The 7,655-nt window shown below is 38.3% G+C and overlaps 1 pseudogene; it reads left to right on the top strand.

Annotated features, from left to right (window-relative positions):
- The first annotated feature begins 974 nt into the window (after window positions 1-974).
- LOC102876933 lies at window positions 975-2,713 on the top strand (annotated as a pseudogene).
- Window positions 2,714-7,655: the final 4,942 nt, after the last annotated feature.

The following is a 7,655-nucleotide window of genomic DNA, read 5'->3' as shown; positions in this document are numbered from 1 at the left end:
AATTTCAGTACCATTTATTATTCAGTCAACCCAGGTTCTGTATTCTGCAGGATTTTTAATGGCTGATTTTTCTGAAATAAGTTGCCAGGCCTCTAATCCAAGATACCTTTGGGTGGAATCAACTGCCAACCTTTAGGTTAGCTGTAGAGTGTTTAATTATTAGTACCTCCTAGGGTCTCTATAGTCAGTTATAAACTGTCCTTATTCATATACTAAAGACAGATTTTTCAAGTCTCTGAAAAATTGAGGTAATCCAAAGATCTTTTAGAGGTAACAAGTTACCTACCAGTCAAAATTAACTGCATACTTACTGTGTTTCAAATTTTGCTTTAAATTCTATTAATTGATTCTTGACTTTTCCTAATATGTGTGTAAATTAAAGATTACAAATAGAGGGAAAGACTCCAGGTTAAGTGATTCTCTCAAGGTATTAAGTGTGGTGCTCAAACCTGAATACAATTATCTCAGCAAGTCTGAAAACTGGATGCTGAGGTTTAATAAAGCCGTCAGGTCAAAACCCTCAAATAAAATTCCAGATGAATAAAATACTTAAATATTAAATCATGGTAGAAAAATAGAAAGAAAAAATATATATGGTCTTAATATTGGGAATGTTTTATTAAGCGTAACTGACATAAACAGAGGCCATAAACACAGCTATAAAAAGATAAAGGTTTTTCCCTAGTTAAAAATATTATAAAATTAAGACAATCTAAGAGAAAGTATTTGTAATATGTTGAACAGACTACTTTCATATTTATTCGGAAAGCCTGTACAAGTAAAAAAAAAGATGAGTAGCATTATTACAAAATGGGCCAAGAACATGAAACTCCAATTTAAATCACAGAATTGAAAAGAGTTGCTAAAAAGGAAAAGATTTAAAAACTTAAAAAATGTTCAACTTTACTAATGACTAAAAGGGGGATTATTTACTTAACCACCAGATTTAGCATTAAAAAAAAATAATAACCAGGATGATGGAGCCTGAGGAATCCCCCGGTGAGGAAAGTGTGGGATGTGAACAAAGACATGCACTGATGGTGGGAATGCAACTGTGGCAGGATTTCTGCCTCTGTATCTAAAAATTTCACTATCCTTTGGCTCAGCACATCTTCCAGGAACATTTTCTGAGGAGATGCTGCTAGAAAGCGATGCATACAACCATACAACGTCTGTACTGCTGCGTTGTCTTAAACAGGAATTGTCCCTTAACTGACAACAAAAATATCTATCCAGCAAAGAATGGTTTAGTAAAGACCTAACTAGTCATAAAAGAGAATCTCTGAAGTCATAAAAAAGGTGATAAAAGTGGTGCACGAGAAATTAACTGGTGAGAAAACGAAGATACTAAATACAGTTGCACGGATGGACCTCACTTGTGTTAAGGTGTCTGCAGGAGTTGTGTGTGTGTGTATATGAACTTCTGAAAAACATCAACAAAAATACCCTCAAATCCAAACCAACCCAAACCCATGAACTTCCTGTACACTCATGAAGACTCATTTCTACAAAAGATACATTTAAAGAAACAAGTTTATCATCAGAAAGATTCGGAAAGCAGCTTTCCTCTTTTTACTCTTGAGAAAATGTAGTAGGAAAAATACACTTAATAAACAGCCTCTTCTGAGTTCTATTTTTATTTGTCTCCCTCTGTCTCCACAGAGGACTATATAGACTGATTGCTTTTTATTTCATCCACAATGGTGTGTAAGCTGATTGGATTTTCTGGGCTGAGCTAACAATGAGCTGTGGCCTCTAATTTAGACTCAATCAAGGTGTGGTGGGCAGGCCTGGATATTTAAAAGTTGTTTAGGCAGTCAACCAAGAAACTGTCTGCCAAAGGGCAAAATACACAGCAGAGTTTCAGACTGTATCACCGATGTCCATTTGAATGATCTGTCAACACCACAGATCTTACCATCAAATGAAGGTGTTAATTCACGTTTATCAGCAAGCCCTTCAAAATCAGGCAATCTACGGCCAGGATTGGCATCCACACACAAAAAACCTCAATATGTATCATCTCCAAAGAGAAAAAAAGCAGCACAAGAAATACAGAAGTGTTATCTAGGACATATTTGATGGAACAATTATTAGTTCAGTACAATGTCTGACTTGTGACCGGGTATCTGTAACGCTTGAGACCTTTCAAGACCTCTCCTTGCCAATTCCTGACAAGGAGGACCTTGCTAAGCTGCATTCATCAAGTCATCCAACATCTATAGTCAAAGCCGGAACATGTGGCGAGGCATATCCACAAGGGTGGAAAGCATTTTTCATGGAATATGTGAAGAGCTGGTTTTGGGGTCCAATAGTAACATTACAAGATTGCCTTGCTGCCTTCTTTGCCAGAGATGAACTAAAAGGTGACAATATGTGCAGTTGTGAAAAATGCAAAAAGTTGAGAAATGGAGTAAAATTCTGTAAAGTACACAAGTTTCCTGAGCTTTTATGCATCTACCTTAAAAGAGTCAGACATGAACTGATGTTTTCCACCAAGATATCGATATCCATGTTTCATTTCCACTAGAAGGTCTGGATCTTACTAAGGATAGTCCTGTTCAAATTGTGACCTATGACCTATGACCTTCTGTCAGTCATTTGTCACCATGGAACTGCAAGCAGTGGACACTACATAGCCTACTGTCGAAATCTAAATAATCTAAATAATCTCTGGTATGAATTTGATGATCAAAGTGGTGTTCCTCCATGAAAAGCTAGTTATATTGAAGACCTGGTTTTGATGCTGCCTCAGAATATTTGGGATAACCTATAAAGCAGGTATGAAGGAGGACCAACAGTCAACCATCTGTACATCTGTCACACTTGCCAAATAGAGGTAGATAAAATTGAAAAAAGAAGGAAATCTGAACTGGAAATTTTTATTCGGGTAAAAGAATCATATTTAAGTTTTATCTAGAATAAAGACGAAGAACTAGCAACTAAGGGAGCTCTGGTGGCCTAGTGACAAGAAGCTACACTGCAATCCCAGAGGTGCGTGGTTCGAATCCACTAGATGATCTGCTGGAGAAGGAGGGACCATCTCCTGTAGCAGTCAGATCTGATTTGACTGTACACACCAAAACAGTAATAAAATAAATTTTTTTTTAAAAAAAAATTTGTTTGGGGATTGACTAAACCCCAGTTTGGATGCTCGTGCATGAAGCTGTTGGATACTGGAAGGTGGGTTCTCTTGTTTTGGTTAGGGTTGGGCGTGAACTGTTTTGGTTTTGTTTTATTCCACAAACGTGTAAGTTTATTAGATTTTTCTGGGTTGAGCTAACAATTAGCTGTGGGAGGGAAGTCTCTTGTGTTTACAGTCACTCTGGGTAGGCCTTTGTATTTAAAAGTAGGTTGGGCCCTCACACTTGTATTAATTGTGTTTTGGATGGATAGTCTTCTAAGTCATACAGCACTGGTCTGTCAATTTGTTGTACTGAGGTAACTTGGCGTTACTGTGATGTTGAACACTGTGCCACTGGAGTGTCAAATGCCATAATGGTTACCCATCGTGGATATTGTTTGGTGGAGCTCTCAGATTAAGAAAGGCTTGGAAGTAGGAGTGTTATTCATTTCCTAAACAACATCCCTCTGGAAATTCTATGAACTTACAGAAACAATGATAGTTATAGAGTAAGGTTCAGGTCTTTTGTTCATAGGGTCGCTATGATTCATGTTTGACTTGACAGCACTTAACAACAACAACATGTTGCCAATGTTCTTCAACTGATCTAATTAGGAGTGCAGTCTTAGAAATCTCTGATGTGTTGCATGCTACATGTTTATTAATCCAAACGAGAAATTCTTATGCTTAGTTCCTTTCCCTAAATTTCCAGGACCCAAGCTTGTTCAAGATTAGCAGGGCAGTCCCTTGTTTAATCAGAGTGGATGGCGCAGAGTGTAGAAGGACCATCTAATGGAAAAAGTCCATGGACAGATACAACTAGAAAGATAACTGCATAGAAATAAACATATGTTCTTAAAGCTTCTTATTTCCCAAGGGGTTGAAAAATCTCAGGTTAGTTTAGGTGCTTTGTATGGTGCCCTGCTTCATGCTGTTAATTATGAAAAATTATAATGAATTTTATACCATCAGGAAGAACCAAAACTTCTGGCTGTTAGGTTCCTCTGTACTTTCGGATATACACCACCAAGACTCATGGTACATTAAATATCTTCTTCGAGAATATCTGGAATTATAAGTAAACAACTCTACCTGTTTTAAGACTAGACTCAAATTTTTCAATTGTACTATTAGTGATATTTTGGCCCAGACAATTGTTGTAGGGGTTTGTGCTGTGTTTTGCATTGTATAATGTTTAACAACATCTCTGGTCTCTATTCACTTACAAGGACAAGTCCCTCTCAATTTGTCACAACAAAAAATGTCTTCAGAAAATTGCCCAATGTTCCCTGGGAGGTCACTGAAAATATACCTACTGAAAACCACTGGAAGTGGCAGAAGTAGTATTATAGGCTTCAAAATTATATTGTTCCTGTTTTCACACGACATGGAATCAGTAACTCATAGCAAACCAATGAACAACAGTTCAAAGCCTTGCTCTAGCCTGTGCCATCCTGAAAAGCTGTGTTAGGCTCAAGGCCATTTGTTACAGTCACTGTGTCAATCTATATCAGTATTCTTCCTCTTTCATTGATACTCTAATTTTCCCTTTTTCACTCACCCTTGTGGCTTGGTGGGAAGGAGCTGCACTAGCAATCTCAAGGCAAGCAGTTCTTCCAGCTGCACTGAGAAAGAAAGACGGACATTCCCCTCCCTTGTGATTACAGCCTCTGAAAACATAGTTGTCCTAGCATAGTGCCCTTTTCTGATTATGTAAAGATTTTTTAATAATAGATCTATTTTTATATGCACACAAATGTGTATGTGTATGGGGGGTGTGTGTGTGTAGTGTTAGGTGGTATAGAATTAGCTCAAATTCATAGACACGTAAGGCACTGAACAGGGCAAGGTTCTTATCTGTTGTTCATAGGGTCATTATGCGTAGTAGTACTTGCTGCAGAGGGTCAAGGACTGCAGCCTTCAGTATGGACTGAGGCTCAATGTCAAGAAGACAAAGATTCTCACCACTGGACCAATTGGCAGCATCAGGATGGATGGCGAAGAGATTGAGATTGTTCACAGCTTCAGATTGCTCGGCTCCACGGTCAACACTCTTGGCACCAGCAGTCAGGAAATCAAAAAGCATATCGCGATGGGAAAGTCTGCTGTTGGGGACCTCTCTAAAGTACTCAAGAGCAACGGTGTCTCTCTGGAGACTAAGGTGCGCCTGATACAGGCCATGGTCTTTGCAATCACTTGTTATGCATCAGAGAGTTGGTCAATGACTAGGGAGGATAGAAGGAGAATTGATGCCTTTGAGCTGTGGTGCTGGAGAAGAGTACTGAATGTACCATGGACTGCCAAGAAAACAAACAGATTCATCCTGGAGAGGGTTAAACCAAGCTACTCCCTTGGAGGCAAGGATTCTGGGGCTTCGCCTGACATACTTTGGACATGTTGCAAGGAGGGACAGGTCCTTGGAGAGGGACATCATGCTTGGGAGGGTGGAGGGACGGCGCAAGGGGGAAGACCCCTCTATGCGATGGATTGATTCAGTGACTGGGGTAATTTGGATGTATGTGTCAGAGGCAGTGCGATTGGCACAGGATAGAGCAGGGTTTAGGGCTGTTGTACGTAGGGTCGCTATGAGTCGCAAACGACTCGACGGCACATAACAACAACAACAACATGTGTAGTAGTAGACTTGAGGAATCCTAACAATAACAATGAAACTCTATATACAACAAAACCAAACCTTGTGTGGTCCTACACCATCTTCATAGTAGCTGCAATCTTTGAGGCTATTGCTGCAACCACTGTGTCAATTCATCTCCCTGAGTGCCTTCCTCTTTTTCATTCACTTTCTACTTTACAAACCATGATGTTCTTCTCCAGTGCCTTGCACCTCATGATAACATGTCCAAAGGACATAAGACAGAATCTCAAGTCTAATGAGCATTGATTGCACTTATCCCAAGACATTTAATAATCCATGAGATAGTCTGTGTTCATCACCATAACCACAGTTCAAAGAAAGGCATCAATTATTTTTTGGTCTTATTCACTGCCCAATTTTCACATAAACATTAAACAAATGAAAATATCAGAGCTTGGGTTAGGTGCAAAGTTGTCCTCAATGTAACATCCTTCTCTATATCACTTTAAAGATACACTTGATAGCATATTTTCCCAATACAATGCATATTTCATTTCCTGACCACTTCTTCCATAGGTGTTCGCTGTTGATCTAAATAAAATCATTACTAAGTTCAGTCTTTCTGTTGATCATGATGTTGTTTGTTGTTCCAGTTGTGAGAATGCTTCTCTTATGTTGAAGTGCAATCCATATTGAAGTTTCATCAGTAGATGCTTCAAGATTTCACTTTCAGAAAGCATAACTATGTCATTTGCATACTGCAAGAGTTTCTTATAACTCTTCTCCTAATCCTGATCACACATTCTTCTTCAAATAATTCAACTTTTCAGGTTATTTGTTCAGCATTCAGGTTGAATAGATATGTTGAATAGAAATAGTATTAAAGGAAACAATGACGACACACATTTTTCCTTATTTGACACCATTCAGGGTAATCCCTTTCATAGTTTATGTACAAATTTCATGTTGTTGTTGTGGTTTTTAGATGCTGTTGAGTTGACAACTCATATTGATGCTAATCAGTGGACATAAATCCTGTCCCGTGCTATCCTAATCATCTCTGTCGTGCCTGAGCTCATTGCTGCAATCACTGTTTAACTCATTTTACTAAGGATCTTCCATTCTTTCACTGATCCTCCACTTTTCCAAGCATGAGATCACTTCCCAAGGAATGGTCTGTCTTAACAATATGCCCAAAATATGTGAGATGAAGCTTCACTATCCTAGCCTCTAAGAAGTACTCTCGTTATACTTTCTCAAAAATATGTTGTTATTGTTATGTGCCATCAAGTCAAGTATGACTTACAGCACCTCTGAGCCCTGCACTATCTGCACTGTCTCTGACACATCTGCCCTCATTACCACAGTCATTGTGTCTATCCATCTCATTCAGGGTCTTCCTCTCCTGCACTGACCTTCCACCCCTCCAAGCACGATGTCCTTCTCCCCACACTGGTCCCTCCTGGCAAGCAGCACCTTAATAAGTATTCTTGAATTCTTAGGTTTTTACAATGTTATCTATAATTTCTTGATCCACCTAGTCAAATGTCTTTACATAGTCAATAAAACACAAGTAAACATCTTTTTGGTATTCTTTGTTTTAGCATCAGTAATGCTCATTTCATGAATCAAACTTAAGTTGTTTACTTATCTTCACCAAAATTTTACTTGTGTGTGACACTAATATTTTTCAATAATTTACACTTTCTTTTGTTTCACCAAGGTTTTCTCCCTTTCTCAATATATCTACCCACAGACACTATATGCCTAAGCATAGACACATATATCTATATGCATACACACAAAAAAAGTATGTGTATATGCACACACATACATATTGACTATTGTTACATTTCATAATTTTCAAATTTTCAAGTGAAGCATATTAAAAGTAAGGATAATTGTATTACAGTTTATACAATAAATACACATTTC

The sequence above is a fragment of the Elephantulus edwardii genome, unplaced genomic scaffold (assembly GCF_000299155.1).
Source record: "Elephantulus edwardii isolate Elephantulus edwardi_28Jun2011 unplaced genomic scaffold, EleEdw1.0 scaffold00016, whole genome shotgun sequence".
Classification (NCBI taxonomy): Eukaryota; Metazoa; Chordata; class Mammalia; order Macroscelidea; family Macroscelididae; genus Elephantulus; species Elephantulus edwardii.
This window is presented reverse-complemented; position numbering and strand designations above follow the sequence as displayed.